This window comes from Balaenoptera physalus, assembly GCF_965194825.1.
Source record: "Balaenoptera physalus genome assembly, chromosome: 8".
Classification (NCBI taxonomy): domain Eukaryota; kingdom Metazoa; phylum Chordata; class Mammalia; order Artiodactyla; family Balaenopteridae; genus Balaenoptera; species Balaenoptera physalus.
This window is the reverse complement of record NC_138887.1, coordinates 122,741,078-122,761,860: the sequence shown is the minus strand read 5'-3', so window position 1 is coordinate 122,761,860 and position 20,783 is coordinate 122,741,078.

The following is a 20,783-nucleotide window of genomic DNA, read 5'->3' as shown; positions in this document are numbered from 1 at the left end:
TGCCAAAAACAGCATCCAGTGGGGACTCACTCTTCAGTACTTGAAACCCTGGGGGCCAGATGAGTTTCAAAACTCAGAGGGTCCAGATTTTCAAAAGGTAATAAGGTGCGCATAATGAATATTATGCAACCGACCCAGGAGATGTGGAGAAGTACCCTAGAATCAAGCACATGATGACTTCTGCAATGAGAGATGAATATTCACATTAAGTGGAATAAATGAGGACTAAAAATAGCCTCCTGTCACTTCAGGACAAGTTTCAGCATCAAATGAGTATGAAAAATGTTTGGTGTTCGGGGTGTTTGGGGTCTGAGGTCAGGCTTGGAGTCAGGGCTGGTGGATCACACTGCATCTGAGGGCATCAACGGGAGAGGACCCTGGACCTGTTCCTATTTATGCAGGGGGTGGTAGAGCTGCATTCAAATCTGGGTCTTCTGCTTCTGGACCCGTGGCCTTTCTCCCTGATGGCCAAGATACACAGGCCAGTCCACTCCTATCTTGGTGGGAGGCACTCAGCAGAGCTCTGGAGGGCCACCAAGAAGACCCCCAAACACAACTACAGCTTTGGGAAATGTGACCAATGAGGAAAAGCCCCGTGTGTGTCTCTTAGTAATTCAACCAATTCTGAACTCCTGTAATATGGAAATGTTTCTTTATCTTCTGATTTCTCCATGGGGCTTAGTGTAAAATGCTGAGCTGTGTTGGAGGTTATCAGTCAATATTTCTGGGGTGGAGGTATAGCTGAGTTTTACTGGTTGGGAGAGAAAGCAGGGGAGAATTCTAACTCAGAGGGCTTCCTACCTGAGAATAGAGACGAGGGTCACCCACGTGTCCAGGGAGAAAATGAGATAGGAAAGGCCTGAACTACAGAGAGAAGAATTCTCTATTAAAAAAAAAAGAGAGAGAGAGTTGTTGAAGATTTGAAGGGATTGAGTCAGACGTGGTGTCTTGCCTCTCAGAAGGATTTTCTTCAACTTTGGGGCCACACTGTGTCAGCCATTCAGAGAAAAGAAACCGGAAAACAAGTCATCCATCCAAGAAACATTTGTCCCGTGCCTAGGAGGTCCCCAGACGTCTTCCCTCTGCCCTCGGAAACACGCCCTGGGGCCTGGGGGTGGGAAGGGGGGAGGTAAGGGAGGCCCTTATTTGTATCACTGGCCAATTTCCAAGATGTAAATCCTCTACCATAACCAATTTCAGGCTACTGAAGGCTTACAACCAGCTCCCCGAATTCCTGGATATTTAACAATTAGCTATCTCTGGCCAGCATCACAGGGGCTCCCCTAGAAAGTCTCGATTTTAACGAGGTGTTGGCTGAACCCAGAAAACACGGGAGCGGCCCCTGAAGACACGACCTCCTCTCTTAGATTCACAGTCTGCACATACAAAACGTCTATATGAATGTGCCGGCTAAATTTGCTCTCCCAAAAATGACCCTGATGTTTTGCTCTATGGTCCACTTAATAAATGCTTATTAAGAAAATGAATGAATAAACCCCAACAATGATACAATGAACATGCAAATCCCACCTTGTATTTTCACAGATCTTTAGTTTTTAAAGCACTTATATAATTATTAGATCATTTACACCCTAATCGCTCTATGAAATGGATAAAGCAGTTATTTATTATAATCCTCTGCAGATAAGAAAATCGAGACAGAAAGATTAAATGATGCAACTGAGATCATGCAGCTAATGAATTCCAGCGTCAAGCATGGATTTCGGCTTTTGTTTCCCCCAATCCTTCCCCTATACCTACCTCTCCACCAACGGCCCAAATAAGTCACTCTCAAGAGTAAATTTCACCTGAATTTTAATCAGAAAATACCTTTTCCTTCCAAAACAAATACTTTCTGAGATCCTCCAGATTGAGACGAATTTCACGCCTGGGACTTTCCGGAAACAAAAGCTTCACCCTTGGCGATCATAAGCTGGAGAACTGGCCTCTGCATCTCACGGGCCATTCCTGACCCAGCACCTTCTCATCCCCCTCCTGCCCCTCGGCAACCTGCCATCAGTAGCTCTGTCCCCCAGCCGCTCACATCACAACCTCTGACCACAGCACGTGGTGCAGGCCCGGCTGGGGGAGAAGGGGGTTCTCATCCCGCCAAACCCCAGCGCAGGGCCCCCTACGTCCCTGCCCGCAAACGCCCATCAGTCCCAACATCATCACGTTCAGGCCCCGCTAGCCAGCTCCAGGGTCCCCTCCAGCGCCCTGCCGGTTGTTCACAGGGTCCCAACCCCACCAAACGGGGCCGTCAGAGGCAGCCTGGCTCCAGCGTGTGGGGCGGAAAACGGGGAATTTGAAATATTCGCTTTCAGGGTAACCTTGGAAGTAGCAGATTATTTTTCGACTACTAAAAACTGAACTAGTAGACTGGAATTTTCTTGGGTGAGTTCAGGGTACATCTTCCGAGACTAGACTCTTGAATCGGCAGGTGCCCTGCAGAGGAGGTGAGAGGTGATCCCGCAGGGGCTTCTGTCACACGGCTCCCGGTCCAGCGGGCATCCCCATGGGGCGGCCCCGGAGAAGGGGCGGCTGCCTGTCTAGTCTTTCCTCAGTGGCATGAATTCAGAAAAAGGGGTTGAACCCCAAAGGCCTAGAAGCCCTCCTGGGGGAAGTGGGCTGTGGGCCCAGTGGAGACAGAGGCTGAGGGCCTGGCTCTGGGTTCCGAGGACCTGGGTTCAAATCCTGGCTCTTCTTTCGTCAACTTGGTGGACGACCCTCCCTCAATCTGCTTTTCCTGATAACAAGAGAATCAACCCGACAAGAGGTTTATGTAATTTTTTCGCCTGTTTCATTATTTCTTCAGGCAGGGCTTGATAGAAAAGCAGAATCCAGACCAGCAGGATGAGTGGTGGAGGACGCCGGGAGTGTGCTGGAGGGGCCTTGGCTGTGCCCAGCAGCCAGACAGGTCAAAGGCCAGCGGAAGAGCCCATGGGAAAGCGGGAGGCCTGGTTACAGGGCTCCTGGCTGCCCGGCTCAGGAACTCTTTTCCTCCTGAAGATAAGGAGCTGCAGAAGATTTTTGAGCAGAGGACTAAGCATCATGAATTCGGCCGATTACCACAGTCTAAAATAACCACTGCAGGGACTTCCCTGGCGGTCCAGTGGTTAGGACTCCACGCTCTCACTGCCGGGGCCCCGGTTCGATCCCTGGTCGGGGAACTAAGATTCTGCATGCCGCGCGGGGCGGCCAAAAAATTGAAAAATGAAGTAAAATAACCACTGCAGACTCCAGCGTGTTCAGGGTTTGAGGCTGTGTCATTTAAGCGTTTCAGCATGAACAAGAGTCTATATATGCTCATTCTCGATCGTTTTTTATTACAACCTGTAACTCACCTGTCCCACGTGTGCAGTCTTACTATAGCTCAAGGTTGTGTGTTTGCCACAATGTTTCTTTTCTTTATAACAAGTACCCACCGACCCTTGTGAAAATCTGCAAACCCATTGTTTGTGAATTTTCTCCCCTGGCCATTAGTTACAGCCACACCTAATATGGGATTCAGAGGCCAGAATGCAGCGCTGAAGAGAGCAGCTTCCAAAGGCAAACCTCCTGGGCTGAATCCTTCTGTCACTTACAAACTGTGAGGACAACTCGGGTTACGGCAGTGAAGCTTCCTCAGCGTGTTTCCTCATCTGTAAGATGAGGGTCTTGACAGCACCGATCCTGGGTTGCTCTGAGGGTTAAAGCGGGTAACGCAGGCCCCCAGCCCTGGGTGGGCTCTTTCCCTCACCGTTACTAGCGCCATCAGAAGTCTTGGTTGGTCAGGGTGCAGGGAATGGAGTCCTCAGACCAGTTACTATTCCCGATGGGGCTGAGAAATACAGAAGGAGCCAAGTTTAAGGCTGAAATTGATCATTGCAGGAGGGTTAACAAACAGTGAATCATTCAAGATGTTTTAATCACCATTTTAATACACTCAGAGCTGGTGTGTAAATCCAGACTAAATCGAAGAGAGGTTGTGCTGTGGTATAGATTCATACTGAAATTCAACGACACACGGTAAATGCAATAAAAGCCTGCATCTTTCTGTACCTTATGGTCCTTATTTAATTAAATGCCACTTCTTCCCTCTCACTTCTTACAGTCTTTTTCCTGAGGTATTGAATGCTTTTCTAATAGATTATCAACACACTGTTTGGCATCTATGCATGAAGGGTGCGTATGACGTAGATTTTAGACTGACTACCTCTCTACGCTGTGTGCGTGATTACTATCCTCTTAACACCAGATTGGGATGGAAATGTTTGATTTTGAACTAGGGAAGGACTATAAAAAGATGTCCACCTACAGTCCACCATTCTGTGTGTGCAAATGATATTTAAAGCAACAGGTCTGAGTTCAAGCAAATGTGCAGTTTTTGATGCCTAACTGTTAAAATAGCAGGCAGACATCACACCCAAGTGTCTGGAGCCCTGGTCCGCCCACCAAGCGGGGCAGAGTCCTGGGATTCTGGGCGGGGTAGATGGACACCAACTTTCATTCACCTTTAATGATTTGGTGATTTATTAATAATTGTGGTCGTTTTTGGTTGCTATTTATTAGTGATTTGGTTTGGTTATTAACAATGGCCAGAATCAGAGATGAATGGCTTCGTCTTTCTTTTGGACCTAAGCTAAAATAATAGCTACAACTTTCTTTTTTGATATTTGAAAATGCAAATATTTTGCGGGTCTGTTTAGATTACGTGCTTTTATTGGGGAAAATACTACATGGAGCTAAATTAACGTGTTGAACTTGGTTCAGGTTCATTTTCCTAGGAGTTCACTGTGGAGTCATGCAGTTGAACTCGAATTTCTGAGAACATCATTATTTACTTACATTTTGGATATTAAAGATGTCCTAATGTTAAATGCTATTCATTCAGCATCCAATTAATAACTTTGCTTCTTTGTAAATATTTAGTCCTTATTGAGAAGAATCTGAAGCTTCTGAAATTTTAGATAAATACCATAAGTTATTCGACTTAATACTTTAAGTCTTGAGATGAGCCAGTAAATGTGGGTGATTGGGCCTGTGTCTCCTGTCTCCCCGGCACAAAGGGCACCGTAAGTCGTCACTTAACTTCCCCAGGACACAGACGGGAGTACTTCCCAGAGAAAGGAAGGAGACTCCATTCTTAATGCCCTCGGAAACATTCTGGTTATTCATGAGTTAACTGACAGGCCCATAAATAAATGATGGATGCATTTTTAGACCACTTTGCTAAGAACAAGAATGGCAGAAAATATCACAAGGCTGTCAAATCATATTAAAGCTCAACTACTCGCCATATTCTGTGGGGAAAACTGACAAACTATACTTTTGTCACGTATTAAAACATATTTTACTGATTGGCTGGTTGGAAAAGAGATTTATCCACAACTGTTGTCTTCGCCATGACGGTGCGTTCCCCACTCCCCCCCCCCGCCCGATGGCTTGCTCTTCATATGCTATGTACGTTTCAGTCGGGAACATATTTCACAGACATAAATATCATCCATTAGGGCCTTTAAAAGTGAAGATAATATCATTTTTAATGTGGATTCCATTATGGAGAAAGCTGCCCAGGATGGGGAGCCGTGTCTAGGCACCACCTGCTCGTCCTGGCCGGGGTCCCCCCGCCACTCCTAATGCGCCTGCTGCCCTGCCCCCGCGGAGCCCCAGCCCCAGCCTTCGGGTCCCTCGCTGTGGAAGCCAGGCCACGTGTCTGCGCAATTGCACAAAGGAAGTGATTTAGGACATTACAGGCCAAGAAGAGGAGGAAAAAATCAATATCCATCACCATCAGAGAGAAGTCTTGTCACCACGGCTGTGAACTAGAACCGTCCTTCCCCCGGCCTCCTCCATCTCCATTGTGAATCCCACAGGAAAGAAATCCCTTTCCCCGAAACCCATTGTGCACCTGAATCAGCTAAACCGCTGTGAAAACAGAACCCCCGAAATATCGCAGATTCACCAGGTCTGTATAAACCTCTCCTATCAACCTTCCTGCCTGAGCCATTTATTCACTCACAAATACACAGATACTCACCAAGCACCTACTGTGTGACAGGCGTTGTCCCCCAGTCCTCACTCTACCGAAACTTTTACTTGGAAAATGGTTCTTTCCCCAGCGACCTCACACTGCAAGTACAGGCCAGCATGCGACAGGGCTTTTATAAGGCCTCAAAAACAAAAGGCAAATTTTCAGTGTATCTGAACAGATTCTCCAATTCGGTCATTCACTCTTCCGTTTATTCAACCGTGTTTATTGTTGTGTCTCGACCCTCGAAAAGCCTCTCGGTAGGAAAGACCTTCCCACAGATCCTGTTCCCTTGCAAGTGACAATGTCACAGCAGATCCTGGGTGGATACAGGAGGAAACAGCCCTGAGAACACAAATATTCTGAGCCATGGGAAGGGTCTGGGCAGGAAGGGTGATGGGCAAGCCTTCGTTCCTATAGGACAAATGCCAGGAGAGGAGTCTAGAAGAGGTAAGCGCTGTCAGAGTCCTGATTGGGTCGGATACAAGTGGCTCAGTACCTCGTATCCCTGGCTGGGAAGAACCCTGCCTGGGGGCACGAGACAGAGACAGAGTATCTGGGATCAGGACTCAGATCTAGGATCCCGGGTAGTACAGAACCAGACCTGGAATTTGGTTAAAAATATGGAACATTTCCCCCAAACTTAGGCAAAGGATGCAGAAACCTAGCACTAGAAGAGTCCTGGGGTTGGGGAGGCAGGGACTGGCACAGCCAGACAGGTGCTAGGACAGGGCTTCACTTCCTTCGTGTTTCTTCTCTTCCATCTTCCAGCCATAGACAACAAGAGTGTTACTTCCAGAAAATGCAAGATGGCGATCTGTATCAGAGACTTGGTTTTTCTCTCCATTCTTGGCCTTTCTCCAAAGATAAGGAAGAAAAGTTGCCCCCCAGAAATTCTCCCTGAAGGACCAGCCAAGGCTCAGAGAATCAGGTCTGGTAACTTTAGGTTCCAAGTTCGTTCCCTTGGCCGCTGCTACAGAGAAGGTAAGGCATCGCCGCCCTCAAGGGAGGATTTGAAGTCTGGAAGTCGTCTGTTTACACTTTTGGAACCTAGGAAGATGTCAGTGATCCTACTGAGGTTGCTCTTTTCATGGTCCACCTAAAAAAGGCTTCCCTGGAAGCAGACGAAGAATCCGGAAGTGTGGTTGGACTAAAACGCTTCTCCGCCAGACCCTATCTGGCCATCCTGAGTACCATTTCTTCCTGATGTCTCTGGGCACAGTCAAGGATTAGGGTCACCATGAACCGTCTAGATCAGCCGCACTAGAGTTAAGGATGAAAGACCAGTTCCTCAGGAAACCTCCCTCTTTCTCTCTCTGGAATTCTGAAGGCCATGGCTCCTCTGTCAGAGGGCAGTGCCCAGCCTGTTAGTTTAGGTTCTGTTCTGCAGGCCACAGAAATGGCCTCTGATGAACTCGGCCAAAATGGGGAAACCTGAATTCCCAATCCTCAGGAGAGGCTGGAGTCGGGGCCTCTGCGGGACTCTCTGCAGTGAGAGTTCGTGGTCAGTTCCTGGGGCTCCTCTCAAGGGCCACCATCAGATGCTCATGTGTACTCACCTTACAGGTGCCCAGGAGACAAACTCCCTGCCCAGTTTTCAGCTCGTGCTCACACAATGGACTCACCTGCTGACCAGGGATTTAAGATACTGAGATTAAGCCAGTCAGTTGCACGTGCCTACTACCCTGTGGGCAGGAAGTAGGATGTTTCCTTAATGAAGCCGGGAGGCGTGGCTGGCTACTCAGGTGGGAGCCCCTTGTATCGTCCTCTTGGCCACCAGCGCAATTTACACTCACTTCTTCCTGCTGGGGCCGCCTGTAACATAACGCAGCTCCCCTGCGAACAATTGCCAGTGTGCTCACTTTCTAACAAACGAAAGAAAAATCCAGAGTCACACACAACTGTCTGCCCTGCCATTGATGCCGTGGGGTCATGGCTCTGAGTCTGGGATCTCTGGCCGATGGGCAGTCCACCATCATTCTAACACAATCCAGCCCTGCTATTTGGCAATTCATGGAATAAAGGGCAACTTTTCCCAACATCAATACATGCTATAATTTTTTATAGTAAACAGAAAGAGGAAATACTTTTTAAATCATATGAAATGGTAAGAGTGAAGCAAGGTAAGAGCGACTCACGAAGCCTCGTGGCCATGGCTGGTCGCCAGGCTGGTACCCAGTGCATCCATTCTCCTCACCCAGGTCTCCAACTGCTGCCATGTGCTGGGGTACTTTTCTTGGCAGGTGACCCCAGCATTGACTTCTGTAGGGTCTGGGTCTCTGTTTTTTCTACATAGGACTGTATCGTTGAACGTGTTAATACAAAGAGGGATCCCACGGAATTCCCATATTCCACCCACATCCCTCACTTCTATTTTGAAGCAGAAATCTTACTTCTCCTTTTTTCCAAGTTAATCTTTAATTACCTGATGGTCTAGTTGCAGACGCAGCTTCCAATTCATTGGGGAAAATCATGTAGCCTGGAATTCAAGTCCTCTCCTGAACACTGGATGCTCTGGAAACTAGAAACCAAATGTGAGAACTTCCCAGTAGACTTGATCTTGAGACAGGCATCTCCTTTTCCACCACCGCGCCCCTTAGTGTCAAAAGAGGGCAAGAGGGAGGTGCCGGAGGAAAATCAGTCCCTGTGAGAGGATGCCCCTGATTGGGGGTGGCTCGTGACACCGTATCACAGTCTCCTTTCATAAAATCCAGATTCTCAGGCTCTTTCCTAAGGAAAGGCCTGAGGTGTGGACTCTGTGTGTCTCTGGACAGAAAGGACTGACACTCTTGTCTGAGGATGTCAGAGGAAACCACCTACAGCGGCAGTGTAGATCCCGAGATGACCTCTCCCAAGGGGGCCCCGGGGGGACATCTCCACAAGTGGGGCCTCTGTAGAGAGGTCGAAAGGAGAGGTCGGAACCCAGACACAACGGCTGGCTGAAAAATGACCTCAAGACTAACCCACTGTCTTCTAAAGCAGAGTGTTGGTGTCCAGGGTAACCCTGGAATCAGAATGTCCTGGGGACAAATGGAAGAGAAGCAAAGGCAAAGGGCAGAGGAGGGACCCTGTCCCAGGAGGCGCCGGTGGAGGAGAGTCTGGTCCCAGTCTCTCTGTGCCACTTTGTTTTTTATTGAAGTACAGTTGATTTGCAATGTTGTGTTAATTTCTGCTCTACAGCAAAGTGACTCAGTTATACACATATATGCATTCTTTTTAATTTCTTTTCCATTATGTTTTACAGGATATTGACTATAGTTCCCTGTGCTATACAGTAGGACCTTGTTGTTTATCCATTCTGTATATAATAGTTTGCATCTGCTAATCCAAAACTCCCAATCCATCGCTTCCCCCACTTGGCCACTTTCTTGAGGAGCAAATGCCAAGTACGTCCGGCTCACACCCCGATGAGCCCAGTGGGCTGGCCTGGAACACACCGTGGATTTAGGGGTGAAATTAGATCACGTAGGCAACCACCCATTCTGCCTTTGTCTGAATCCGGTGGGGTTTTCACAAAACCCATTGGTCACTGTTACAATGTTACCCCTGGACCCGTGCATGTGCGCACAGGCATGCGATTGGCCAAAGTAGGGACTGGATTTCGGGGCGATGAGTGGGGTTGGTGTCTGGTGATGGGGGAGTACGTTTAATCCTCAGACAGGACAGTGAGCTTCTCAAAAAATAACCCTTCTCCTGGATGCTGTTTGTTCCAGGCACCATGGAAATCACTGATTTGTAGGGCGGCTATGGCGACGCCCTGTGTGCTCTCCACATTTGCCTGCCTTCCAACAATTGCCTTGTGTTTAGGAAAAACGTGTAGGGAAAATAAAATAAGAGTATCTACTAGACACATTGACTTTGGGCACTTAAACAATAAACACACTGCTATTAAGAAGAAGGTAAATTTGGAACCGAAGCCATTTTTCTTTGCTTACATAGAATTGAGTGGCTCCGATACCACAGACGAGTAGACCAGAAGCTGCGCTGTACTTCTTGGATTTCACGTGTTAGAGAGAAGCAGCTGAAATCAAAGGCCCTCAGAAATCTTATTGATGTATAACTTAATTGTCCTTTGAGCTAGAACACTGACCCAAGTGGCTTCTGTGCTGGTTTTGATTCCCCAAGTAATTTGAACCCTCAGGAAATCACTCTTCAACTGCCCTCTTGATTCCTTCTGAGATTTATGTGGCTTGTTCTATTAGTTTCAATGCGTATTGTATTCAGAAACTTCGAAGCAATTTGAGATACATTCTGGGTCTTCAGAAGCGAAGGAGTTAGAAAATATGAAATCAGGGTTTGTCCACAGCATAAGGAGCTGCAAACCAGGGGAGAGGGCTGTTGGGAGATCTCGCCTGGGAGCCAGAAGGGCGATACTAGGGCAATAGAGCCTGTTTGGAAATGCAGGGAAGATTCCCGGCCCAGGCGGAGGTAATTTGAACTGATAGACCAGGCACTCACCATACGTGACTCATTCTACCAGGAAACCCACTCAGGATTGAATTCCACATGGATCGGGGGCTATTGACAAAAAAGCGGCTGTGTTGGTTGGTGACCGGACTTCTGAGGTCAGGTTGCTCGGGCAGACAAGGCTTATTCAGCATTTACCGCCAGGTCTGCCCTGCGCTCTGCATGTGTGGGGTTGATTTGCACTCTCTCCCCGGGAAAGGACGCCGAGCTCCGGGTTCACGTCCAGCTTGGGGCTGGGTGGCAGCTGCCGGCATGTGGTGGCCTCGGCAAGCTTCTCGGGTGCCCTGTGTGCAGATGGAGGTGCTTCCGTAGACGGGGTGTTTGTTTGAGAAATATCTGTCGGTTCACTTCTAAAAAACCATCTTCCCAAGCTCTCTGGGAAGTGAGAGTGGTTTTGAGTTAGGAAAGGCTGGGGGGTGAGGTCAAGGCTGAGATGAATTGTGGCTCCATGACCCCAGGTGAGTGGAGTCAAGAACCTCTGCATCTATTGGTCTGTGAGATGTGATGATTCCCACCAAGCAGACCAGGTAAATCCTCATGAAGCCCCTCCTTGGGGGTGGGCGGCCCTCCGTGGGTGCCCCCTCTTCCCAGAGTGACAGCACCTCCCCTGCAGGCCTCCTGAAACTTCCTCATGTGCCCCCGGGAAGACCAGCCCAGGGGGTCCGGGTTAGGACTGAAGCCAGAGGAGGCTCTCACTCCTTCCAGGACCCACCCAACTGATCCAAACACAAGGAAAAGCAAACCAAACCCAAACAAAAGGTGGAGGAACTCTCTCCTGGCCACGCCTCACTTCTTGCCTCATTTGGTGGCTCCAGACTGATTTTTTTCTTTCTTTTGCATTCAGAGACGAGGTGATGCTGTCGGAAGGGCAGGGAAAGCAATGTCCCCCAGGAAGCCCGGCCAGTCTCCCGAAACCCTCCCTCCTGGGGCCCTTCCCTATCTGTGCTCCTAGCCCAGGTGGTTCGAGACTCAGAGGAACGTTTCTACCCGTCTGACCTCCAAATACCAAACTTCAGAAGGGTAACTTCCCACAGCTCGCAGTGTTGGTCTCAGGCGCTAAGTTGAGCTTTAAATCCTAGGGATCAACAGGTAGACAAATGAAGTAGCGTTTTACAGAACTGTGTGAGGACTTAGAGCGATATTTTCCTTTCATCTCCCAGGGATAACTGATGTTATGCTTTCCCCTTCCTGAGAACTGAGCAAAGGAGTTGGGGTGCTGTGTGTTTCACAGGGGAAAAAAGAGAAATAATTACAGACTGAAATAATCCCAGTAAACAATTATTTGACAAAATTATGAACATACGTAGATTTTCAAGTCACATATCATAAGATTATTAAAGTGCTGGAATTTTGAATAGTAAGACAAGACAATGGACGATACTCAAACTTCAGGTAAATAAAAACAATCATTTTCTCTTGCAGTGGCAAATAGTTCAGTAAATGTATGGGAACAGTGAGACACTCCCATGAAAAACATTAATTAAGTAAATGCCATTCGGAGAGGGTGTTTGGAGGACACACAGACGCAAGCCTGCCTCTCAGCAGCCCAGCCGGCTCTGCTTTAAAGAGAGATTCAGAGTCTGAAAGACAGTAGATGCATGTATATGTATAACCGCATCACTTTGCTATGCACCTGAAACTAACGCAACATTGGTAATCAGCTAGACTCCAATATAAAATAAAAATCAAAAACTTTAAAAAATAATAAAGACGGATTCACATTGTCGGTCTAAATAGATACGTTGGCTGTGCCTGGTCTTCCTGCTTGGAAGGTCCTGGGTCCCCTAGGCAGCAGAGATCCGATGAGAGAGAGGGATTCACGAGGTGGCAGAATATTCCAGAAGGGAGATGGATGGGAAGGGGATGTTCTGAACAGGTGGGGTCCAGAAGAGTGTGTTGGAGTCAGCTGGGCTGCCCTCCAGTTTCTGTAAAACACTGGAATAGATTCCCCTAACCTTCTGTATAAAGCACCATGCCCATAGAGGAAAAAGAATAATTCCTTTTTCTCATAGATATAACATTCTATCTGACTCTTTTTCTTCCCAGTTTGAAGTTTGTCTTCTCTTTCGGGCCAGCCGTGCCAAAGTGATGCTTCCTCATCAGGAGCCTGACCAAGGCTTAGAACCCTCTCTCTCTGGCTTGCATTGGATTCACTGTCTTGAGCTAAGGTGACCACTATGGTGCCAGTGACTCATTTGTAGCCGCGTATTTTTTCCCTGCAGTTAACGGGACCCTGGACGTCTTACAGGCTGGAGCACTCTGCCGGGCCGGCGAGAGGAGGCTTGGCCCCCAAGGGCATCGCAGCTCTGCACACACTGGGTCGTTCCTCCTTGCAGGACTGGCCTGGCACATGTTTCTAAAACATCCACAGTAGCCACACGTGTGGCTTTCATTGTTTGCGTTTTTATCCCGTTAATTGACATTTTAGCCAATTAGAAGCTACCTATAAAATGGGGTTGCTACAGTCACCCGCAAGTCGATGGATTTTACCTTGAAATTGACCCCCTGCTGAGGAACCGCTTCATAATGTCACCCCTTTCCGACCAACGCAAATCTTTATTTCCGTGATTGGATGCTTCCCTGGTGCTCTTCTGTCTTCCTTTGTTATCAATCCCCAGGAATTCTCATTGGAATCCGTGGCTAAAGTCGCAAGGATCTGAGCTTCACAAGATCAGGATCTGTGTTACCCTGTGGGTGTCACCACTGGGAACATCTCCCGGGGAACCCACAGAGCTCGACGGGCTTGCATTGCCCTGAGCCCCGAGTGTGACCGGAGGCAAGGCAACTGTCGCTCTTGAGGGGCTCTGTCAGCTCCCCCGAGACCTCGCCATCAGGCTCCGGGAAACCATTCCCTCTGGATTCCAGCTCTTGCCGGGTGTAATCTAAGGCCTTTGGTGCCGTCAGAGGTAACGTCTGATGAGTAGACGGATGGAGAAAGTAATTAACAAATATTTGTCGACTGGCCACGTGGTAAGATCACTTGATTATCTTTGCAGCATCTGGCCGTGGCTGGAGCTGGCTTGCAGGGCTCGTGAGACCCCACGGTCAAGTGTTCAGGAGTATTAACACCACAGAAATGGGCGAACGCTACGAATCAAGCCCCCCCGCCGCCCCAGCCCCGGCCCATTTCACCTGCACGTCACTGCGACACCACAGTGGCGTCACGGTGTGCTGCAGATCTCAGGTGACACCAAGTCTGTTAGTCCCGACTCCAGCAGTGTGGAGTTGTGAGGGTTTGATGGGCATGGTTTGATCTATGCAACATCCAGGTAAAAACAAGCTGTGTAATAACAGGCCTCTATTTTCTTTCTTCAGTATCAGCATCTCTTTAAGCCAGCTTCCTGAAGGTGTTAACGTTGGGATCAAAGGTGGGAAGAAAGTGCCCTCTTTCATCTACTGAGTTTCAGGGGCCCTACGTTCCCACCGTGAATTAATATGCCCCTGTTTATTTTCGCTCTTTGGCCACAAATGGATAACAAACATTTTCTTGAGACAACCCTTCAGGAAGGGATTCAGTCACTGTCTTAGAGCCAGGTAAGCGCTCAGGCACTAATAGATACATAGCCATCGTAGATTCTCTGAGAATTCTTAGGGTTCCTTAACATCTCGAATCTTGTTGATTAGATCCAGTTAATTAAATCAAATAATTCTGGTCCTTCTCCCTAAATTGTCAGATATTTCAAATAGACACATTATTTTGAACTGAAGTGTCTAGATTTGCTTCCCTTGCCCACACGATTTTTCCTGTTAAGACCTGGTTTGGCTTATTTGTCCTTTATTGCCTCTTCTGTATAATTTTCTGGATTAACTTCCCACAAGACAAAAGCCCTCTGGAGTTGTTCTTGGTCCCTAGAGCCTTGCTGTCTTGTTTTTTGTCTCCTGCGGAAAGTTGGAAGAAATTCGCCTTTAAACAATTTTAGATTAGTTAAAGGAAAAGCCACCATTTTCTATTTATAACTCCATAGCTCACCAGCATATCAAACTATGCCTGAACCAATAAATGTCACTGGGGCACCAGTTGCCAACCCCAGACCAGAGCCGCCTGATGGATGAAGAAACAGACCAGAGGCCCTGCCTCACTGGCTCAAGTCACCAGGCAAATGCCGGGGGCCCGAATCACTGCTTGCACACCCGCCTGGGCCCAGCCCGCTGTCCTGAGCCGCTCAGACAAGTGTGAGGAGGTGTGGCTAAGCTTTCTTGCCTTTAAGATAACCTCTTGATGCATTGCTGGTAGGAAAATTTACACGGGAGGTCACCAAGTATAGTGGGGTCCTGATATGGGGTCCGAAGGAGCTGCAGTGACCAGAGACAAAGGCAGACGGTCACCCCGGCCCGGGGGACACGTGCGCCGGGTCTGCTCATTGGACGTTGCAGTGACCGCAGGGCAGGGTCCTGGCAAAGGATGAGAGTCATAAAGGCTGAGGGAGACTCAGCCGCCTGCAAACACGTCCTAAGTGGTTTCAGGAAGAAATGAAATCAAGTAACTCAGACACGTTTGCTGTGGTCTTCTTTCCCCAACAACGGAGGTAAAATAAAGGAAAGGCAACCATCCGTCCACAGAGAGGAGTTTGGGCCTGCGACTGGGGGGTTCCAGGGGATGAGCTATGGGAAGGGAGAGGATTGGGGCCTGTCTACACGGCACTGGAGACTCGGGACACAGCATCACTGGGGCCCAGGACAATTTATGGGCCTTTTGACGTCCCTCAGTTTTGTAAGTCACTTGACATTCATGACAAGATTCAGAATGCCATCTACACGCTACCAAAATAGATTAAAACACAGTCTCAAATGACATCAATTCCCAGCCATCCCCCAGGAGGTAGTAGAGTGACCATCCGTCAGAGAGCTCACCCAGTGAGGAAGAAGTAATGTGCACACACGGAGACATACCTTCAATGTAACTGTGCAGAGCTTGTCGGCAGCAAACAAGGGAAACAAGGTGATGATTTAAGGAGCCTCTCATGACCTGGCATGAACACCCAGCTGCTGCCTTTGGGATGCAGCCTTTTATGAAGGACCCGCTATTTCTTGCAGGTGACTTACTTAGAAATTAAGGCTCTATGACATTTCCTCTTCTGGTCTTTTGTACCCTGCATTTTCTGAAACCGTGGTTCTTGAATTCAGTTTGCCGCAAAATTACCAGAGGAGCATGTTAAAACCACAGATGCTTAGGGACATCTTGTTGGAGAATCTGATTCACAGGGTGAGGGTGGCCTAGGCATCTGCATTTTCACCAGGCCTCTTGGCAAGCCTCACGTGGGTGGTTAAGAGACCACATGTTGAGCAACATAGCTCTGGGATGCAGGGGTCTGAGTGGCTGTGATGGGAGATGTTGCAGGGCAGGTTGTCCGGAGTGGAGATGGGAGGGCATGTCTGTGGGAGGGGTTGGAGGAGAGCAGGTGGGCAGAGGAAGGTGGGGGGCACTCAGCCAGCCCCCAGGGGAGCTGGAGTGGGGAGGCCCCTATGAGTTGGAGGCAGGGACTGGGTCACGTGAAGGTGCCACATCGATCTATCAAGGTTCCTGGAAGGAGCTGTGACCTTGAGCAGGGTAGCTTTACTCACCGAGACAATTCCCAACAAGTCAACATGAGGACTGCCTGTAGGCGGCGCTCCCCAAAGCTGGGGACCAGGGTGTTCATCCTGGTGTAGACCTGGGCAGCACACTCAGATCCATCACAGCCAAGGGGTTGCGTTTGGAATTCCTGCTTGACCACATTTTGTTCCTCCCCGGGGTTTCCTTCTTTCCTTCTCTTCAGCTTCTCTTAGACTCACATTTTCTTAGTTTAAAATACAGCCCCCCACAAATAAAATACTTTTCCCCCACAAAACCTTTCTGCACCATCTTCATCTCATGATCAACTGCAAATAAGCATACTTATTTCTCCTGTGATGTCCTCAATCATGAGTGGTGTGTGCATTACTTATCACTGATATCACAATTATTTATTTGTCCTCAGTACGATCCCATTTTTCTCAAGTAAAGAACTTAAGTCATTAGGGTCCAGACCTGAATTCTGTATGAGGAAATGGAAAGTCTGTTCCTTTTAGGAATAAGCAAGGAGTAGATGCTTCCCTGAAAAGCTGTAGGACTTGGGCTGACCTGGGCAAACCCCATCCCGAGAGCGGACGATGAGGAGGGCCCTGGTGAGGCATCTCTGACATATTGTGGTCCCAGGAGACTGAATTGGCAACTGGTCTAATGAGTCACCTTATGGCAAATCCAGCTTGAGTCATTGACAGAAATAATAAAAGGAGGCATATGTGGATTCAATTAAGCGTAGGGGAACCCTGATGGGCACACACAGGAGAGGCTGCGAATTAATAACTCGTGAGCATGCCAGCAAGGAAAACAGGAACTAAAAGCAGATTAGTGAGCAGTGATTTGTGTTAGAAAAGAAAACCCGTGGTTCTGGATGTTTGCACATCTCACGGCTTTCCTGGTGTCCTTCAGCATCACTCTCTTTGGTCCCTGCATCCAGTCAGCACGCACCACCTGGGCACGTACCGCGGGGCCTCGATCCAGGACTGCAAATACTAGAAATAGGAGAGGTGGAATCCGAGAAAACGCGAGGAGGAAACTCAGTGCCCACGTCTGGGGAACCAGTGTTGCTTAGACCTTGAAAACTACCTTTACTTGATCTTAGAACATCCTTGGGATGCAGGCAGTGGAGCTGGTACTACATGTTTATCGCATAGATGAGGAAACAAGAGTACCCTTCATTTATCGATACACGGCCTCCTTGTCACATACGTCCTTCCCAGAAGGACCAGGACGGATGGCACGATTCCTGCTGCTATGTCCCCACAGCGCTGGGCTGGGCTGCCTTCCTAGTGGAGCCTGGAAGTTAAACCTCCTGGGAGTTGTCAGTGAGCCATAATTCCTGTGGCCACGGTAGGCTTGGGTCACATGCAAGTTCCTACAGGAGAGAATGTGTAAGTAACTTCATCCCTGTAACCCGAATGGGCCTTTGGCATCGCCAACCTTGTATTATTATTTCTTTTTTGTAGATGTGTCCTAAATCCTCAACTATATCGTGAGCCCAAAGGAGCGGAGGGGCGTGACTTGACTCCCACCCGGGTCAGCCCTTGTACAGTGGGTGCTTGGTGGTCATCACAAGCGGAGTTAACATGTCTTAATAATATGTCTGCACACAGAATTAGCAGCGTTGTTAATGGTTGTGATAGACACACACTTGTGAGCTGCGGTCATCGTCATGGTCAGCAATCGGGATGCTCAGCCAGAAGGCAGCCCTTGAAAGGCCAGTGGTTTTCACAGGCAATTGTCCAAATAAAGACATAATTAGTCTGGAAGAGCCATGTACATATTTTCAACAGATTTCGGGTGAAAAGAGACAAAAGAAAAGAAAATGTGGAGTGAGTGTGTGTGCATGTGTATGCGTGTGTGTGTGCACGGGTACCTGCTTGCCTTTACTGTGGTTTCCAAAGTGCCTTTGAACAGAAACTTTGCAAGTCTGATCTGCTTAGTTTAGGTTTGTTTTTTGTTTTTTTTTTTAAACATCTTTATTGGTTTAGTTTAGGTTTTGATTGTGGTTGAACTCAACAATGCTTCCGTACTCCGCTCTTTCTGATGTTTTCACTCTTGCACTCTTTCCAATCCTACGTTACATGTTGGCTGCAAGATAACAGAAAAGGTTAAGTTTGCAGTGCTCCATGATTATGGAGAACCAAGGCTTCCATGCCAAAGTAACAAGATTAATACCTTTTTGACAGAATTTAATAATATGGTTTTATAATATTTAATTTTGTTCAGAAAATATCTCTCAGTAGGAAGCCTTTTTTCCTTTACTTACCTAAACATTATTCCTTTAAAACAATTTCCTGGCACAGAGAATTTATTATGTAGACTTGTGATCTTGTTCTTATAGGCCTTGTGGGGAGGGATGGATTAACTTCGAGTTAATTTGGACATTCAGCTGAATTTGACAAGCAGAGTTGTCAGCCTACTGTAAATAAGGGCAGTTACATCTGGATTTATCTTATTTTAAGGACAACTGACGGAGGGGAACTTTGTTTTAGTCTCAAATAACAAGAAGTCTCTCCACTTCCGTTTGCTTTGCATTGAGGTTGGACACAGCCACGTTAATTGGTCTCCCCCGTGGGTTTCAACAGTCACACTACATGACAGAGCATTTCTGCTAAATGACCTAATTACTCGCTTTAACACCCCAAACAGTGATTTACATCCATTAGGAAATTCCTGGTGGAATCTTCTTGCTAAAATCCTGGTGGTAAAGCCAGTGAACATAAATTGGTTCTGTTGAATCTATTCCAATGAGGCTAGAGTGGGCTGTTATTAAAGAGGAAAGAGGGAAGGGATTCAGCTTCCTCCAAATAGTGATATTAGTGGATCAAACAGTCTTTCATCAACATGTAAAAATGATTTCTACCGAATGATCTAAACAGAACGTTCTCAGAAAAATTGCACAAAATGGAAACGACAATTTCTGGATTCTCCATTGGCAAGAGTCCTCCCTCCCCCTCTCCCCCCACCCCCGGTACCCAGTGCACAGGAGGAAGTGACACAGTAAGTACCAATGCCTGAGGGGCCGCCCTGGAGATGCCAGGCAGGGGCAGGAGGAGCCGGGCTCGAACTCTGAGCTGGTCGTCACTGAATCTGGTACTTGGGTGAGACCCAAATCCGACGTTCCTGCCCCACCCATCTTTCCTCCCGAATTGCTTGTCCACACATACCCCACCGCACAGGTCCAGATGTGGTCATTTCGGAGGGAAAACTCCTGTGAAGACGTCAGAGCTGGGGAGAAAAAGATAACAGAGAGGCCGCTAGTATTGGGGTGATAAGACCGGGGCACAGCTCACCTGTAAGAAAGGATCCCGGGGTGGGTCACTCTGCACTGGGGGCTGACTCATTGCGTTGTCCCTCCCGGGTGCCGGGCGCTGTGCCGAAGGCTTTGTGTGCATTCTCTTCCCCATCCTCACAGGGCCCCCCCTGAGTTAGGGTCTGTCAGCACCCACATTTAACCGAAGGGCTATCGGAAGAGGTCCTGCAAGTAGGAAGTGACAGGACTAGTTTTTATTCCAAGAAGAGTAAAATAAATATGGAAAATCAATGAACGAACTCATCTAGTAGTTTCTGTATTTGAACTCCAGCCCTTTCAGAGGGTCCTTGTGATGTAGGGTGGGCCCTACTGGCCCCCTGCACAAGCCAGACACAAAACCTCCGCCAGCCTCTCTCGCTGGTCACTGCAGTTCCGGCCCACGGCCTGAGCGGGTAGACGTGGTGGCAGAGTGGGTGTCTCCCACCTGCTGCTGACATCAGCCTCGGCGAGAGGGACCTGTGACTCTGTGTTTCCTGGGCACAACCAGTGTTGGCACAATGTGTATCATCCCCCAAGGGAAAACAGTCAAGGTGTTGACTGTAGCTAAGGAAGAGCCGAGGGAAGATGGGGCATAAATCCTTGACAAGCAATTCCTTCCTCCTGCTAAGACACAAAAATAAGTTGCTGCCCTCAATGACCCTTCATCTGATGACTAAATAGTTAAAACTTCGCCGTTTTTAAAATACGGCTGAGCTCCCACCTGGGTAATGTTATATAACCCTACCGCTGCATGACCGCTATGATTTATGACTCAAAAGACCTTGTGTTGAGCAGCATTTTGTAGTTCATGAAAGACTGTTAACTCATTATCTCCATGGTTTACCAAGTGGACTCCCGAATGTCCTAGGGGTTTTGCAGGCGTGTCCTAGAGTTTCGAGGGTACAGGAGTGTCCAGGGCAGGGTTTTAGGAATCCCACCCGTCTTCAGCCTGTGTGGATCTGCTTTAGGTGTTGGACTTCCTCGTGAGGTTTTCTCTGAAGAGTGTGGATTTCTTGATGAGTCCAACTTTCATGATTCACTTGGGGACGGAAGATGGAGCCCTCCACCCCCGCCGGACTCGGCAGAGGAACCCCTTGTATCTGAAGTGCCTCTTAGCCTCTGCACTGCCCACCCCAGGTGGTTTCTCAACATTGTCCTGATGGTAGTTTTCCAGGGAACTTAGACAGTGGCCTGCCAGAAATCCTTCAGGGTATCATCATACTGCTCACTTCTATGTGACCATTATCTCCCTGCTGCTGTGTTCTGAACACGCATGCCCTGGATACCCAAGCAGAAGCAGCAGCTGGCTGGGGTGAATGCAGAGGACGCAGCAAAGCAAGATGACAGCCACAGCGCTCTTGACGGCGATTTGGGGCACCGTATAGTGTCCTGTTGCTCGAATCAAACTACTTTTTCTTTTTTTAAATTGAAGTATAATCGATTTACAGTGTTGTGTTAATTTCTGCTGT